At 30.8% G+C, this 19907-nt stretch overlaps 1 protein-coding gene across 4 annotated transcripts in view; it reads left to right on the top strand.

The window, feature by feature from the left end:
• Positions 1-19907, top strand: part of Hr51 (photoreceptor-specific nuclear hormone receptor 51) — an 89184-nt gene that overhangs the window by 16084 nt on the left and 53193 nt on the right. For 2 of the 4 annotated variants that reach the window (XM_088235772.1, XM_088235771.1), the window contains exon 3: positions 2519-2624. The exons of the other annotated variants lie outside the window; for them this stretch is intronic. The gene's annotated coding sequence lies outside the window, so the exon portion shown is untranslated. The remainder of the gene's footprint in view (positions 1-2518; positions 2625-19907) is intronic. 4 annotated transcript variants of the gene reach the window in all.

Genomic DNA, 19907 nt, shown 5'->3' on the forward strand with positions numbered 1-19907 from the left:
TATTTTTGTTCGCATCCAATCAATTAAATAAAGCTGCTCACGATATTTCCGCAGTGAACGATGAAGAAGCTATAAATTATCGACTAATTTGTTGTAAAATAATGCAGGAGAAGACTATTTGTTGTATTTTATTTTTTTTATCTTTGTCTTCTTGTTCTTTTTATTTGAAGGCTTGAAAGGTTGTTATCAAATGAAATAATATATGTTACGTAAAAGCAAGTTAAATATCTTGTAGAGCAGAAATTTTATACGGATATATTTACATACATAAATATGGCGTAGCGTAATATGTGTATTTTATAAACATATATTTTATAACATCTGTTTTCAATGCAGCAGCAAGGCTTATTACGGGAGTAAAGAAATATTCTCACATCTCACAACATCTTCGAGATTTGCACTGGTTAAAAAGCCCAGAGATAGTAAAATACAAGTTGTGCTGGACAGTATTCAAATCCCTTCATGAAATGGCTCCAAAATACCTATCGAACCTTTGTATTAGGGAAAATACATGTCGAAGAAAATCTACTCTTAGGTCAGCGTTTGATTCAGGAAGAGGAAAACTTGTCGAAATCCGGCGCTCCCCAAACACTAGATTTGGAGATCGTGCTTTTGCCGCCGCCGGTCCCTCGGCCTGGAACCAATTGCCTTCAAACTTACGAATCATCGACAGTCCCAGTCAGTTCAGATCCCAACTAAAATCCCACTCCTTTGGACTATCATACTCTCAATTTTAAATCTAGAAATATAACATATCACTCAAGTTTAGTTAGAATGTAAGTTTAGATATACAATTGTAAAGCGCCCTTGAGGTGATTTTTTACAAAAATGGCGCTATATAAATCAGCCAAATATTATTATTATTATTATACATATTACGGTACGCCAAGCTTCGCGCATTTCAATCTTATTTTATTTAATTGATTATTTTTATTGACCCTCCGTTGACCGCCCCTGTATGAAGCGTGCTTAGTGTTATAATGGAAAACTTACCTCAACTCTTTCCGCCTCTTTTGTAATGATTTTGCATATCGCCAAATAAATTACTTCAACTTTTAAGGGTCGTAAAACCTTCCGTCCTCAGGGGTAAAAACTCTTTGACAAATTTATAGAATATTTTTGTAAATTCTACAGAATTATTAACATATACCCTTGTCCACAAAGATTTGGACATGCACAAAATATTGTTGAAAAACGAAATTATATTATTTAGGTCGATTTATTGCATATTATTTCCTAATTTTAAAATGTCTATTTAATAATATCAACAATATTTTGAGTTTGTCAAAATTTTGGTAGACAAATACTGGATTTCACCCACTATAGATTTTGAAAGATTAACGTATTACAACAGAGACGGAGAACAAATGGGAGTCTAGGCATTTACAGGGCTTATGACATGTGATTGGTTGATTTTAGAATTTACGTATTGCTGTGTAAAAACATATTGAAAACTAATATTTCACGTTGGCCCTTCGTGGAATTGAACCTGGGTCCTCAACAAGCATAGTAGGCGAATGCGTCAACCACTACGCCACAAGGCCGAATTTACCTCACTTGATTCCCTTTTTCGGGATTTTTACCTAGAGTAGCAATCTAGTAAAAAACAATTTCCAGGGTTCTGGTTCTATTTTACAAACAAATCTGTATTCTTCATCCGCCTTGGCACAATTTGATTTTATAAACGCCTGGATTAAAGTTGTATACCAGAAAATCAAAGTTAAATTGTTTAAATACTGGCAAAAATATTTTCTGCAGACTATAAATATCTCAGAATAATAGACAATGTATACATATGTAAGGCCACCCCTATTTATTATTTTTATTTTTACGCAAAACCACCCTTCAAATAATATTTACAACCCCCGTACTGCATACAATGAATTTTGAAGGGAAGAATAGTGTGAGATGTCCCATTTTTTTGTTCCTTCCTTTGCAAAAATGTTTCTCTTTGAAAAAAAATAATAACATTATTAATTGTAATAGAATAAAGATAAAACAACTTTGTTTTTAACTACTTAATTTTTTTTTTGTATCTAAACATAATCTTTTAAATTTATTTTATTATGATAAATAACTACATAGCTGGCGCTTCAAATATACATTTTACATTATTGATTGTTTTAAAAACAAAACTTTCGAACTATAAATCCTTCTACGATTTTTTTTTACCCACTGTGGGTATCTGATTAATATAATAATTATTTTTTAATCGGGTTGTCGTTCAGTGGCGAATGTCATAGACTCATGTATCAGAATGTCCGAGATTCGAACCCCACTATGCTACAACTTCCTATTTTATAATAGTGAGTTATTTGCAACTCGTAAATGGCCCTTAAAATTAAAATATTTCGGTTAATCATAAGGATGAAATATTTATATTTATATATAAAGATATTTATATATCATTACCTTACCGGACCTAATGGTGCACAGGGCACTGCATTGGTACACTACTCGCAGCATATCTTGATCATTTTTATTACATAAATATAAGATGGTCACTCTTTCGCTTCAGGTACCAGTAGGGGATTATGAAATATTTTAGTGTAAAATCACCTCTTTAAAGAAATATTTCATTTCAACCACGTCGGGAATCAAACGCGCTGACCACTACACTATATGTATGTATATATTTTATTTATTTTTTCACACCGCAACAGGCTGGGCGGCCCAATTACTGAGGTGAATTAAAGCACAGAACACCCAGGCTTGAGATAAATCATATTTATTGTTCGTTTTCTCACCGATAATCAAACCGTCAAGCGTCTCATTTATTATACAACACAATTTTTTTAATTACTATTTTACTTATTTACTATATTTTTTTATTAAATATTTATCCATTCCTATATACTATTTATTTGAGTTCAGTTTTTAACTTTCCTGCTTTTCTGTTAATTCCTTAATTTATCTTTTCTCTATGTAATTTATGAATGATAATTTTGATTGAACATTGTGTGACCTATTGAAAAATATTAGAACAATAAATAAGTACAATTAAATAACCCTAAATTTTCATCTTGCAGCCCCATTAAATGGGCAAAATTTTATTGATTTAATCTCGTATAAGAGGGTCAGGGGGAACTATGTACCATTAGCTTTTATAAGCGTAATTAAATTATTTATCGTATGCCTTCAATAGTCACTTAAGGGTCCACAATTGCCAATATATTACCATATTTATTATTTACTTATCTAATTCCCTAATGGAACTTTTATTAGATGTGATTTTTAGGGCATTTGGAGGATTAAGATCAATCGAATAGAGTTGAATTTGCAAGTCATATTCAACAAGCTTTATAAACATTTTTATGTTAACAGATTGATAAGAAAAAACGTCATATTTTTTAAACCAAGCAATTCAATTTAAATATTGATTGAAATATGTCTCAAAACCGGAAGACAGAAAAGTCAGTTAGTGGTGGCCAGACACTGGACGTAAAAAAAATTGTAGCGTTAGAACACCTTGTACATATGAAATAAAGGATAATTATTATGTCTAGTAAAATGTTAACAGTTTTCGAGATGTTAAACTTTTATTTTGTCTAAGGGAAGAGACCATTGCAGGAGACTACTGCGAGACATTGCAAAGATTTATATATAGTAGTATTAAGCACGTTGTCCAGATGTTTACTATATAATTTATGTTTATGTAAAAATTTGTATTTGTGGTATTTTTTAATTATATCCACTCTTCCACTTTCTATTATATTGTATCCCAACACAGAACAGGGTTCTTGGCCCCATAGAGTTAAGAATGCATTTTTTTGTAACATTTATCTTTATATTAAAAAACAAAAAAAAACTTTGATTACCTTTAGTTACCTTAAATTATTTTTGGTTGATGTTTTTTTTGTTTCTTCTTTTTTTTATCTTTAACTATTGTTATTAAGAATCTAACACTTGTGTTTAAACACAAAAAAAATGTATCGCATTGTCGTAAGTATTTATAATTGAATAAGTTTATGAAATACCATGAAGAATATCGGAGTTTCAAATAATTATTAAAATAGGCGATTCCGGACGCTATTTTCATACTTTAAATAATTACTTTAAAAAGCTTCCGATAATGTGATAGAGCGTATTTTTTTTGCTTCAAAAAGTATTATAGAATATACTTTATTGTTGTAGAAAAAAAGAAATTAATTTATCCACTAAGAAGATATTACAGAAAAAATGCAATATCTCGTAAACGGTCTACATTTTACTGAACATGATGGAGCTTTATTTTATAGGTCTAAAGATGTTCACCCCCACATTTTTTTTACGTCTAGTGTCTGGCCATCTTTTATGAGATTATTTAATAAATTTATTTAACGTTTGTCAGAAAAGATGTTATTAAAACCTTGAACTGGGAGAGGAAAATAAGGGTGTAATGATCGATGGCATGTACTTGAGTCACCTAAGATTCTTAGATGATATGTGGTCATAAGTAAAGACATGGATGAGCTAGGCGAAATGATTATGAAACTACATAAAAATGGATTGGTTAGAAAATGAATCTCAATAAAACTAAAATCATGAGTCCAATAAGGAAAGAAATTTTCATATAAAAAAATCGAAGTGGTTAATGAATACATATATCTAGGACACAAAGTTTAACTTGGTAAAGGTAACCAGCAGCGGAGTGGCCTAGAAGAATAGGGCTAAGTTGAGTTGCATTTGGAGGACTAAAGTAAATTTTTGAAAAAAACATGTCCCAGTATGTTTAAAAAGAAGTCTATGAATCGTGTATATTACCAGTGACGACATAAGTACTATAATTCTTGTTTAACACAGACAAGTAGCCAAAAACTAAAATGCACGTAACAATCCATACACGACATTTGCTCGGTGTCTGTCTAAGAAACAGAAAAAATTAAAAAATTTGGCGCCGAACCGGGGATTTGATTGGATCGTGCAGCAAAATTAAAATGACAGAAAGCGGGACAGTTGAGTGGTGCAGGTGGACACCTAGCATAATAAAGTGGAGACCATGGGCAAGCAAGTGTTGGAAGGCCACAAAAAGATGGGCCGACGACATTACCTCGATGGACTGTGGACATGGATGATAAAAAGGAGAGGAGACCCTTTGAAGAGGCCTTCATCCAGCAGTGGAGAGAACAAGGCTAGGTAAACTTTAAACTAATGTGTGCTAATCAGGAACTCCTCAGCATTTGCTCATGTGGAGAGGAAACCACTTAAAACTTTTCAGGAGAAGCCGGCCTGTTGGTAGTAGTCAACAGGCCTTCCGTTCCACTAGAGGAGTGTTGGGCATTTCTTTGCTACTTCGGTGGTAAAATGTAGTGGTTAGCGCGTTCGCCTATGGTTAAAGTCATATGTAGGTCCACTTTTTGATAGGATGAACGTGAAATATTGAACAATATTTTGAGTAAGTCCAAATGTTTGCTGACAGGCTCAATTTTCTCCCTAGTGAGAAAATGTGGATGTTCGAACATGGACAGAAAAGTGGATGTTACACAGTGTGTAAAGTGGCTCCTTAAACCAGCCAATGACAGGCCAGAATGTATATTATAATACCTTTTATTTGTTGATTGATTTGGTGTTTATTTTGTAGAACTCCATATTTCAACTTATAATATAAGAAATTTAAATACTGATTTGAGTCTACTGAACACTTTATTTTATTTTTACATATATAAAACAACAATTTCATGACAATTGTTTTGCCTTGTGAGGGCATTTTCAAACGAATGATTATTTTATTTATTTGATTTCATATCTGTAATTTTTTTCTTCTTTTTTACCATTTGTTCAAGGCGCCTGAAGCGTAAGAGTGATCAGTTTACCTTCCATGTAATAAAATCAATTATGAAGTACCGATGCTGTGCGAAATGCACTACTGGGTTTAAATAGGAAAATGATGATGACGTAACAAACAAATCAACGAAATTTCAATCATTTAAGATTAAAGCAATTATAATAATATCCTGTGGTTATTAACTTCATTCCCGTGAACCACATTCAACCCCTCGGGCGACAAGATAACAAGACCAATTTGTATCATTTTGCACGCGCTCTGATTTTTTAAACCCCCTATCTCCCTTACTGGGCGTTTTGGCCCCTGCCAAAGGGGTAACAGAATGAAATAAAAAGATATTCCAACAAATGTTTTGAACCTTTTTGAGCAGGGCTATAGAAGCTTGGGCATTTGCAAAGCTCATGACCTTTCATCGGCTGGTCTGAGGTTGGAACGCTCCAAATCTTGTTTTACGTTTTCTAAGTAAATAACACGACAAAAACGATATTTTATGAAACACAAAACTGGCAGAGAAAAGATGAAAGCAGAATGAACGCGGCTCAAATGCACTTCCTCAGGCGAACGTGTGGAAAATTGAATGACAGGGTTACCAATGACCTTGACATTTCGAAACGCGTTCAAAATAATCGGGTTGTGGTCCTGTGGCTAAAGTAGCGGACTCACGGATTTAGAGGTTCGAGGTTTGAACTCCCCTTTACCACAAATTGATTTCCATTATCTAATAGAGAGTCTTTAACAACACGATGAAAATGCCCCCGAAAAATTCAATATTTGAGTATAGCATAAGAACTTAAATATTTATTTGACTCTTAAAAGACTGTGGTAAATAATCCTGTTGCGCGCGGTGATGTAACATCGTGTTACCGCTTAAAATACTGAATATTCTAAAGTTCAGACATTTGGAAAAAACGAACATGCAGACATACTGTTTAATAATTCCTTTTCAATAATTTATGTGAATAAACGTACAATTTAATTCTTTTATGGCAAAATAAATTTGAAATCATAAATACGCCGCTCATGTCACGCGCGTGCGTCCCTCATCACTGCCATCAACCGACTGAAGACTGAATCTGTTTTAGACAACACCCGCCGCAAAACAGCGTCTTTGTCTTCTTTGTTATGACTTGTGACTTATATCTTCGTGATCTCTCTTGTATGAGGTATTTGTATGGATATGTTGCTGAATTAGCGGATATTCATTATTCGCGTAGCAAGGATAAATATTTTTTGTACTAACATTTAGCATATTTATATCAATTTTACTTTTCAAATCGGGTGTAAAAATGTCCATTTGAAGATTATAAAAAAATATTAATTCATAATTTTGAAAAAAGAAAGATATATCAAGTCTTGTGTCCTATGTCGACTAGTATGACATTACAGCCACACAAAAGTTTAAAAAAAAGAAACCTGTCTTAAAAAACATGTAAAATGGGGTTCTAGTCTATTCGATTACGTGCATCAATCCTTTCAGCGAAAGGACTGTCATCTCTTGGTTATTTTCAAAAAGTATTTAAGTAGTTTGTTCTTTTTTTTTTTTAAATAAAAAAAATATTATTTCTTGAATAACTTTTTGTAATAATTTTAAGTAATTTTTATTTATTTATTCATTCAAAATTACACTTGTTTAAATGTGAATGAACTTATTAAGGCTTTTTAGGCTATGCTCTTGTCAAGCCATAATAATTAAAATAAAAAATACGTAGTAAAATTAATTAGACTAAATTATAATGACATGAGAAGCAATAGAATAACAATCCTGAAAAACAAGGTACAAGTAATAAATAATTTTATTCCAAAGAATACAATGTAAAAAAGATAATCAGATATAAATATTAAAATATTAATTATACAAATTTAGATTCATACATAATAAATTATACAAAATGAAAGTATCATTGAATATTTTTGTTTTTTTTTAAATATTTTTTATTTCCATTTTTAATTACTATAAAAAAATTACCATATAATCTTTTACAGGATGTTTTATTTTTTTTTTCTTATGTTACACAAAAATATTATAACTGTCCATTATTTATTATAGGAGCAAAAATTCATTAATATTTTCTTGTATACCTACAAACAGGCCATGCCTTTGTGGGTTTTTTTTTGTTTACTATTTTTACAATTATTATGTATTTCATTGCTATGTAATAATGCTTAATTTTTTGAATACTCTGTTTTAACCTCTTATGTTTATTGTAAAAAAACAAAAAAAAAATTTTTTGTTTTTTTTTATCTATAAAAAAGAATATATATATATATATAAACATAAATAAAATGATAATTGAGAAATGGTTTCTAGAAACTCACTCTATACTTTTGTATGAAATAGGAGTAATAAATCATAATTTATTCTATTTTCTTTTATTTAGAAAACATACAGTACAGTTACATAGTTTCATATTTTACACAGTTAGACTTAACTCTAATGGAGCAGTGAAGTTTCCATATTATAAAGTAATTATATGTAAGGTTATTAGTTTAACTACAAAAAAGAGAAGGAAAAAAAAACACAAATAGATGTTGTTTGAAAATTGAAATTAAACTAAAAAAAATTATTTTAAAGTTTGTAGTATGTATTTACAAATGGAAATAATAATAAAAATGAAGAAAATTTATAAAAGTAATTAAAAGGTAAGAATTAAAATAAAGAATTAAAAAAATGCTCAGATATAAAAATAAAATAAAATAGTAATAACATTTTTAATAAAGGAAAAACATAAATATAAACATACATATTTTAGGGTATTCAAAGAAACGATGAAAATAATATTTAAATGAAAAATAAGACGATAAATTTAAGTCAATTTAAAAAACATCTTCAAAATTAATGACACATTATAGTAAGAGAGGCAATATATTGATTTTAAATGCATATACAATATAAGTAATTAAAAGTAATTTAAAATTATAAAAACATCTCAATACAGCAGACAAAAAAGAAAGTAATAGCGATTTTAGCAGTTGTACAAATTTCAGAAATTTGATTGAAAATAATAATATCAATGTACCAAATAAAAATGAGTACCAAATTAAATATTACAAAAATACATTATTAAAAAACCTAAAAATATATAATAATAATAATAACAGTAATACCAGCATCATATACATACATAAAGTAAAAATGCAACAACGATATTATTTCCGATAGTAAGCCTCGGGGTATGCTGTCGCGTCATTAGTTTAAAAGTTCTCCTTAATTGGTCAAATATGCAAAACCTCTTTATGGCCGCCTGCCTAGGTGTGGCTGCTAGGGACAATGTCTAGGGATTAGTTTCATTCATGTATAAAGTAAACTCAATTTATTATGCGGCTGTTTTTAAACGCATACAAATGAATAGACAATTTTTTTAATGATGTGGTTCGTTTTATTTTATTTTTCGAACGTGCGACTGCTGATGGGAATATTGTCACATGTGTTTAAAGGGTTGGAATTATCGTAATGATCTAGGATCTTTCCAGTAAAAATGAAGAGAGCCGTTTCATCACAATTTTGAATAAATAAACATATGAACAGAATGGTGAATGTTAAAAAAACAAAACTTAAACCAGCCAACGACAGGTCATAAGCCTTGTTGATGTCCAGACTTCTGTATTACCTTCTCTAAAATGTTCTTCATCTCTTTTGCAATATGTTAATATTAACAGCTCCCCAGAGAATTGAATCCAGCCCTTGTCTATAAAAATTTGGACAAACTCAAAATATTGTTGATAGATCCACCTGGTCCATGAAGAAGATATAGAAATTGTAAAAAATAACATTTTCAGGCGTTGCCAGTATTCAGGTGAAATAATTCAATTAGATGAATCTCACCCGCATAAATAAAGATTTCAGCTCTTTAATTTCACAAACCTCAACAAATGAAAGGATTGAAGGAATAAAGAATTTCAAATATGGGCAGAATGGTGAATGTTACACAGTGCCAATTAAACCAGCCAATGACATGTCATAAGCCCTGTGGATGCCTAGACTTTTATGTTACCTTCTCTAAAATATTCTTCGTCTCTGTTGTAATCGGTTAGTAAGTAAAACGTGTTAAAAAAATAACATTCAAGTTTGTTAATCAAATTCTTACTGGAAGTTCATTGTAATTTACTATAGAAATAAAAGATAAAATATAAAAATAGCTATATTGTATATCTACAAAAATTTCTCAAATCCGCTCCTAAATAAATATAATTATTTATTCTGATTGGATATTTACAATATTTCATAAATTTACTGACCAGCATATATAAATATTATCTTATAAAAAAAGCTTAATGCTCGTGATGTATGTACGTACATATTTTTCATTTTAATATTGGTTATTCTAATTTATTTATCTTATTGTTTAATGTTTGGGTTTTTTCTATATATCGTTATAAATAAGGTGGAAGAAATACTAAATAAGAATTAGATAAACAGTGTTATAATTATTGTTTTTTTTTTGTAAATATTATTCATTTACAAGCCAATTAAATACGCTTAGTAAGTTTTGTCATTAAGAATATAGGTATTTGTCGTGTGTTTTGGGTACCTTGTATTACAATACGGTTGTTTTAAATCAATATTTAAAAAAGTAATAACAAAATAAATATACCTAACTTAAAATGTTACAATTGCATTGTCATTAGTTTATTAATCAACATCAATACAAATATACATCTAAACTTCTAACATTTATTTTTTAACAACTGAAATTCCACCACGATATTTTTTGCGGCTTGCTTATTTATTTCTTTATGCTTGATAAAATTAGTTTTTACCATCTAATGTAAACTTTATATAACATTACAATAAATTTTAGCGTGGTCCAAATAAATTATTTATCCCTAATGTAAAATTATATCAAAGCGTTTTAATTGAAAGATGGAGACGATTTCTGATTCCCTGATACTTACTGACAACTCATTATTTTTTTTTAAACTTTCATTGTTCATACTTACTTGTGTTTTATGACATGAAAAATTGATATAAAATATGGAAAAAATAAATATTCTTTGAGTTTAAATGTAACGAACAAACAAAAACGGAAAATAAATTTACATAAATTAAAATCCAACTTATCACACAAAAATATAACCGTTATTGTTTTTTCTTGTATTTCGGTTATATCTATATATATATTAATAAATAAACAGTGACTTGCGAATATTCTAAGTACGCGCGATGAATCCAGAACTCGATTTGTTCTCCTACAATTTACTCTAAGCCCAGGAGATTTACAAGGCAAAAGCCTGAAAGTGAGCCGTTCGTGTGAATGATAAGTTAATTTGGCCATTTTTAAACGACACCCCAACCGGATGTTCTGAATACTAAATCGGAAGTGGCAAAAGGGACTCTGAAAGAAACGAACAGAAAATTCTCGCATATAATATTCCGTCATTTTAGAACAATTTTTCTGTATGAAAACAAGACTGTTTATCACACTTCAGCTACGCCATTTACCTGTAAATGTAGGCAGAGAAGATGAAGACTTGATTTGAGGTTTTGATGTATTTTATCATGACAATATTTCCTTCTTCGTTACCATTCACATTTATCGTGCGTATTTTTAAGCGTTTTTTCGCCACTTCTTCGTTTCATATTAATTTCCATAAATTATTATAGGTGCATGCTTTTGATTATCATTCTAATTTTGGTTTGTATCCCGGTGGTGGAAGAGTACAGTTATTTGAATTGGAACTTTCTAGTTCTTCTTCCTGGAAGAGTGTTTTCGACTCGATGGTTACTCTCGGGGTTAAAATTATGAAAAAAGAAGAGTTTCCACCTCGTAGTGCACTATTGATCAGTGGTTGTTAAGAGATTTTTAGGAAGAAGGAAAGTGGAGAGGCTGGAAGACTGTAAATCATCTACTGGTTTGTTTCAATGTTAAAAAGTGAACTATATAGGAGCAAGTTGTGTACCTTTGGACAATCATCATACCACTGGCAATATAGTAGATAAGAATTCCCCAAAAATAGATAAGCATTATATTTAAATTAGCTAGCAGCCTCTTTCGCTCAAACTTGTCATTTTTCATAAAACATATTTGTTATTGTGAAATGAATTTGTTCGCGACAAAAAGTAAGTTTTATTGTTACATTTGCTACTTTTTTACCACATGACAGATTCTGGTTTTCTAACTGTTCGTGTATGACATACATACGTTGAAAGTCTTCCTTTGTTTAAGTGTGTTTTTGTTACACTTCTAACCTCAAATTCAGAAGACTGTTTAATTTAAGCTTCAGATTTTTAGTGTACCAGCCGACAATCTATTAAGATGTACTAGAACCAGAGAAAATCAATATGTTAGAACACTGACTAACCTGGTGTTGAGTCTTCTTTCTTGTTGGGGATCAGCTCACGCGCTATCGGGGAAACTGGTGGTCAGGAAAACTGCATGCACACAGTTGTCTGAAGTCTGGAGGCGGCGCGGCGGATAATGATCAATGGCGATGGATGATAAAATGTTTCCGGCGTTGTGCGAGTCAAAACGTTTAGTTATATTAACTTTCACGGCGAAATAGCGAGAAATACTTTTCAACAATCAGAAAAACGTGTGAACATAACTCATTGCAAAAACGAAGAGTAGCGCGGGGACGAGCAGTGTTGTCAACCAACAAAATTTCCCGTCAGGCTTGGCAACCTCACAAATCAAAATTAGCCAGTATCTACTGACATGCGATTCTTCTGGCTAAAATACATTGAAACAAACTATCGGCTCAACCAGATGGTATTCCAAATTATACCACTATACTTAAATGTAACTTTATACGTTTATGAGTAAGGCTTTATAGGTTATAAAAAAAAAATACTCGGTACGCTTTTACTTATTTACTTAAACAATTTGCGATTTCACCTTATAGTGGGCGTCTTATCTTATTTATTACTTTGTCTATAGCGAATATTTTTTTGAACTTTTACTTCGTCTTTGTATGAGCACCCTAATGGTGCATAGGGCACTGTATTGGTACACCAATCGCAGCGTATCTTAATGATTAATTGCAGCATGAAGATAAAATGATCAGTCTTACGCTTCAGGTGCCAGTTCAGAAACTATGAAATATTCTAGCGTGAAAACCTCCTTTTTTGAAAACTAAATATTTCAAATCAACCATGTCGGGAATCGAATCCGAGACCTCTTACATGGTAGACAAACGTAGTGACTATTACACCACGAAGCCGACTTTGTACGTGTACCTTCTACCAAAATACCCAATTTTTGTATAAATTTCATGAGGCGTAATCTGCCTGTCAAAAAGCAATTTTATTTTAGTTATAATATATTTATGTCAGAAATATCTAAGAAATGTACCGTTTATTTAAAATTGTATATTTTTTTGGTTTTTTTCTGAATTCAGCCTTAATACTTTAAATAGGTATGATAAGAGAATCTGCGTATTAATTCGGTTACCTTCAAAACTAAAGGTGCTCTTTTGTGTGTACGGTGTTGAAGTTTCCAGTGTACAAAATAATATACAAGAAGAGTTAGAAAATAAAGGTATTCGTGTTATAATTCTTCCTTTGCGCTAGAATAATCTCCTTAGCTCCGAGCACAATTAATTTACTTTGGTTTCGTACACAAAGTAAACGAAGTTACGTTAAAAGCCTTTGAAAATATTGTTTGAGGCTTGGCGCCTTTAAGCATAAAACTATTATAAACAGGCAACAGAAACAGTTGAAACAAAGGTACTTGATCATCATCATCCCCCTCTTTGTATTGTTTTTGATAGTTTTTATAGACTACATGTTTACCCCATTTTTAAGATGGTTTTTAAAAATACTCAAATGCAATAGAACCGGAGGGATACGTTTCGTACAATACATAAAATGAGCTACGTCTGCCTATAAAAAATCATATTCTTTATCCACCTAAAGAAAACGCCTGAAACATTACTATTTATCCTCAGAATCCTTAACTACCTGTTTTTTTTTAAACAAATATTTTTATTCCTTTCTTTTCATTGGTTCCTGTTTCTCTCACTTTCCATACGCGTTACCTGATTCTACATTCCTCATCCTTTAGTTTGTAAAAAATAATGTGCAATTTAAAGTTAATATGTGCAAGCCTTAGGTATCTTTCAATTAAAAAACAACTCTTATTTTTAATGTATTAATCAATCTTACGCTTTATTTATTATTCATTTATTTATTCAGATATTTATAATATTACAGAAAGAAGACCCAATTCATTCTTAATACAATAATAGATAACAAATTAAAGTAGATAGTTAAGTTGTTAAAATAATATAATTATAATAATAAAAATACTTCGTAAAATTATAAATTTTACACCAGTTTTTATTATATACTTTCAAACAAAACTTATATTCTTATAATTGCTATTACCTTATACTTAAATGATTTTAATTTAAATTCTTTTATTCACTTAATTATATAAAATCATGATTTACAACCCCTGCTTGCACTTGTATATAACATAGAAAATGTGTTTAGTCTCCCACCAGTGTGACGATGTCGGTCACGACGAAACCCGGTCACTGGTTAAAAATTTATAAAATAATTATAAATAAAAGATGAATAAAACTATTAAGTATTTTTATTATTATAATTTAAATGCAGTTCTACCAAGAAATGTCAGTAGAAAAACTCAAAATAATATAACAAAATGTACAAAGAAAAATTAAAAGTTAGAAAGTGCTTTCCTAAGGGAAGGTCTACTGTCGTGAAATATGTCAACATCCGAGGTGATGCGATTAAGTAGCAAAATTGGTCAACCTACCGGCATGATCATTGGCAGGTTAGTTCTGCATCGTGGTAGGTAAAACAATCGATGCTGTCTTTGTCGAAGATAGTTATCAGGTACGAACAGACCTACATCCATCAGAATTTCTGAGTTATGTATGCGACCACCAATCATCTGGAAAAAGTGAACACCCAAATGAACGTCCCTCCCCCCCCATAATGACTGATAGCCTAGCATCCCCAGTAAAATGTCGGATGGGAAGAGCCAATTCACACTTTTTTAGGAACAGATAGCGCAGAAATTTCTCCTGCACTTTCTCCATCATCAAAGAGTATCGAGCCTCATGTGGCGACCAAATAATGGAACAAAACTCCAAGCGGCTTCTTACCAAGGAATTATACAATAATCTGAGTGTTCGAAAAGATCTTGGCATTTCTATGAACAAAACCAAGCATTTTAAGAGAGTCATTACATAGATTAACTGTATGAAGATTAAAAGATAACTGAGCGTCAAACACCCTGAGATCTCTGGACGTTAAAGCCCTTTCAAGTCTCACCCCGTCTATGAGATAACGAGCTCTCTTCAAGCTCCAGTACAGGAGCAATGAATGATTGCCGTTATAAAAACCTTTGATTTTAATATTTCCCGTCTACTCTGCTAATAATCGGACCAAAGACCCCAAAAGTGGTAGACGAATGCGTCAACCTATACATAATGAGGCGGACATATCTCCACTCGATTTCCTTGTCCAGGAACTTTGCATGAGAGCAGCAGTTGTGTCAAAACCACTCGTCCAGGGTTTTGGGTCTATTTCACAGGCAGAACTGTATTTTTCCTCCGCCCAAACACTGATAAAAATTACATTCAGCCATTTTTAAAAGACCATGAGGACCAGACGCTAAAGGAAAACACTCGCAGTACATGGACCATATTAGATATTTATTTATTTATACATCAACGGCTCAAAGAACCTTTTACAAAAAAATGATATACATAAATAATCACAGCGTGAACAATAATTATGTAGTACATAATTTTAAATAATAGAACAATTAAAAGTAAACAATTTAGTGAACCCATAATACAAAAATCAAAAAAGTAAAAAAGAAACAACATCTCTAAATAAAAGAGACCATTATTGGTTATGTTATCCATGAGAAGATCTTATGTTAATATAAATAAAACAAGTTTTTAAGAGCAATAAAATATACATATATATTTTTTTAAAACATAAATTAACTAAAGAATACTTTTATTTCATCGTCAGTTGGTTGAAAGAAGATGCCATTTAGCAAAAAATCCACCAATGTACAATTTAAATTATGTCTAACATGTTAAAATAAAGAAATAAAAAATTGCGTATTGCGAATTGCAGGAAGCAAAGTTTATTTTTAATGTTTTTTTTTATTAATAAATTTCATAACAGGTACATGTTTTTTAAAAGTCTATACACAACTTTATTTTTTAATATATTTTAAAATAAGTCCATTACTTCTCTTAAAAATATAGATGGAGAATACGTTTTAATTCATGAACACAATTTGTAATGAAAATATCGAATATTTATTTTTTTATTTATAAATCATACAACACAAAGTATTTTACAAGTACAATACGTTGAGTTACATTCCCATAAGTTACAACAACTCAATTCGGGACATAAATGATATTAACATTTAGAAAATAACACATATTGAGAACAACAAAGAAACAAAGCAAGTTTAGCACCTTTATAACTAAATATATCGCAACAATATATACGCCAAAAACATTTTCTTACACAAGCTGAATAAATTTATCTAAAAAACGCTTTTAAGAATAAAAAAAGGTAGTGAATCTACTAAGGGAGATAAGGTCATTAACATCACATGCCATGCAGATGATGCTGCCATTTGCTCAAATTTATTTCCATACCTATGTATCCTGCGTATAGGAGGTTTATATATGGAGATTGCTGCGTCCATTGTCTTATTTTAACAACATTTACAAAATCAAACCAGTCAGAATTCTTCTCAAACACCTTAAAACTCAATAACTCCCTGTTTTGGACCCTAGTAAGGTTTTTGGTTTTTCAATGCGGTTATTTACACACTATTGATATTTACTATCGGCGTGTCACTTTTGTTTTGTTATTTAGATAAAGTATTTCTTATGGGAGCTAAGACCACCCAAAAACTAAAAAACTCGCCTAGCTTTATCTGCTGTATTTGGGCTTACGGTATACAAATATTAAAAACAATTTTGAAAAACGAAAAAGGTACCGATACAGAAAATTTAATTCTGATGCTATTTCTCAAAATAAAAACGGTTCAGTTTTAGGGCGCGGAAAACGGGATAACGTAACCTCGATTGTAGTTAGGCATAATAAGTCTGACGCGACATGCAGCCGTCTTTTCCGTACAATATCGGGAAACAATTTTTATTTTTTTATTTATTGGTGATATTGTGTAGCAACACTTAAAAATATAAATAACAAACACAATATACAAAGAACAAAATCAATGACTCGTGTTTATCCACAGAAATACATAAAACGTACATAAATTGTTTTCTTTGTGTGTATTTATGATTTAAATGGTTTTTTTTTAAATGTTTTTTTAAAAAATATTTACAAGATAGTCTTAAACTAAAGTCCTCCTGAGTTGCATACATACAACTCATCAGCAGGTTCTTATAAATTGCATCGATTATTCACAATTAACCTACGTTAATAATAATTTACTTGAAAAACATTACATATTACATTATCAAAAATCAAAAACTATCACAAGTACAAAAAACTTTTTTCTATTAGCCATAATTTGAGCAAACGTCTCACTCCCGTATTTAACGCAAAATTTTTAATATTGTTTGGTAACATTTTAAATATTTTAGGTATACTGTAGTGCAGTGTCCTTTTGCCATATTTATTGCAACCTCTAGAAACAGCTAGCCGTTCCATACTAGTAAACCTGGTGTTGTAATCATGTATCAACTTGTGTTTATACTCGGAGTGCGACGCATGCTCACAAATTAATTTGTACCAAAGGAGAGCCATCATTTTTTTTTAAATCCGCAATGTATTAGAGGGTTGTGTATATGAAAATAAATACAATGGGTTAAGAAAATGTTTTTTTTTCTTTTTACTCAACAACATTTTTTTATTTATTATAACGTTTTGTGTTCATCATTTTCGTCAAAGTAAATATTAAAAATGCTAGTTTTCTGCCATCATTTTGGGCAGATTTTTGTTATTGAGAGCGACACGTCATTAAATAAATAAACGAAATTTTCTTAATTGTTTCCTTTTTGCTCTTATCCAAAAGGAAGGAAAAGAACAAAGCTCATTTGACTTGAATTTGAAAGTTTTTCAAATCAATATTCTGTGCATTAAAAATTTGTTTGTGTAAGTTTTGTGAACGCGCCAGCAATTGACCTATACATGATTAGATTAAATGAAAAGGTATATTTATAAACCGGTGTTTTTAATCCATAGCTAAACGTTGAATATGTATTATTATTTTATTTTTTTGAAAAATCGCAGCAAAATTCAGACGAACGCAGGAGCATCCTGTGTATATTTTATTACCATATCACTAGCAACTGACGAAGCAATAGTAGTATATGTCACGCTCATAAGCGCGTCTGAGCGCGAGAGAGAAAGAGATTATTTTCATAATGCGTATGCCGTGCAATGTCACACCATACGCTTATTGTATGTACATAATGTATGAAGCCTATGTAAAAACTAAAATATCTTATACGCAACTAATATGGGGAGTAGGATATCAAAATGACATGAACAGACCACAAAGACAACAAAATAAAATATTAAAGTTATCATATGACCTTCCCTATCTAACTGCAACTAGAGAACTTTTTAAACAAACTAAGCAATTAAATATAACTGAACTCTTTCAACTATAATTCTTAAATTTTTTCCATAAATTAGCCACTCATGTAATTGTAGACGAAAAACTAAAACTTGTAAAAAATTGTAGTCAACATGGACATAATACGAGAATATCAGACAAATACCATATTCAACTTTCTAAAACAAGACAAGGACATTTAAGACTAATGAACCGGGGACTGAAATTATACAATAAACTACCAGACAAAACCAAACAAAAGACTTAGACAAACTTTTCAAAAGATGTAAAAAATATTATTTTGAACAACAGAGTATGAATGAAAAATGTTTATCTTATTTTTTGTAAAATGAATGTAATAATCCGTAAGGGTTTATAAGTAAATTTTCAAATATTTATTTTTTATTTTTTTAAATCACAGATACTACAAAATGCGTTTGTGCAAGTTTTGTGCAAGTTTTGTGAACGCGCCAGCTTTAATTAATTGACCAGTGTACCTGCATCTCCAGTTGAAATGTCGTACAAATGTCCATTGAATTTTCTCGGACCTTTCTTTGTATGTGACATATTGAGGAGATAGAAAACCTATGTTCAAATATCTATTCATCATATTTATCTAACACCATATGTTCTCTTTAGCTTCAAAGAATAAAGAAGCACGTTTTCATGTCACATGGGGAATAGAAAATAGGACCAAGTCTTGTAGAATGTACCAACTAAATCCGTGACCCCACTTCGTTCCTTTGAAATTTTCTTTTGTCACCATTTTCCCTTCTCTACCCCATTCTTTTTCCCTCCACCCTCGCCCCTTTGAACCGGTGGATGTAATAATATTAACTTTGTCCTCTGAAGTCAAGGGGGTTAGCCGGTATTGTCAAAATGATACATATTTATTTCATTGATTTACTTTTTGGTTAGTTTTTAAAGAGAAATAATAAATACAATGAGGAATTCTAGCCCAACCCGGAATTAAATTTTAAAAATGTTTTCGTGTACACGTGAATATTTAAAATTTTTGGAGTAGGATGAAATATCTCAAAAACGCACGCAAAAATATGTGAAAAAAATTAAAAATAGTATTCATTTTAAATCGTAAATAATGACGTCACTCCTTATATCTACGTGTAGTATTTCCGGTTTCCGCTTTAAAGCCCCCGCAAAGTTTTGACCATAGAAAAAAAAAAAATTGTATAATTTGACATTTCAACCAGAGATTATGTCAACTTTCTAGATTTTTCTAAATCGAAAAGTTTGTAAAAACAACCATAACATAGAAATGAGCAAATTACGATCAACTAAATGAAGTAATCAAAGCAATGTTCCATAGATTCTTGTCAGGTCAGTAAAAGTAAGAACGCCAACCGTTTCATGACGTCACTACTGAAAAGTGACACACTAATTACAGTCATTTGACGCGGTATTTGATAAATGTAACTTTAAAAAATCATATCTTTGTAAATAACGCACCAAAAAAAAAAAAGTATTTTTGCTTAGTCAAATAGTACGCTAAAAGAAAATAAATAAATTAGAAAACAGTGGAATTCCTCATTAAGAAGGAAAACTAGATTACTTTGGACGTTTAATCCGCCGATAGAAGTACGAAATAATAT

Source organism: Micrasema longulum, unplaced genomic scaffold, assembly GCF_059751315.1.
Source record: "Micrasema longulum isolate JH-2025_06_02 unplaced genomic scaffold, ASM5975131v1 h1tg001434l, whole genome shotgun sequence".
Classification (NCBI taxonomy): domain Eukaryota; kingdom Metazoa; phylum Arthropoda; class Insecta; order Trichoptera; family Brachycentridae; genus Micrasema; species Micrasema longulum.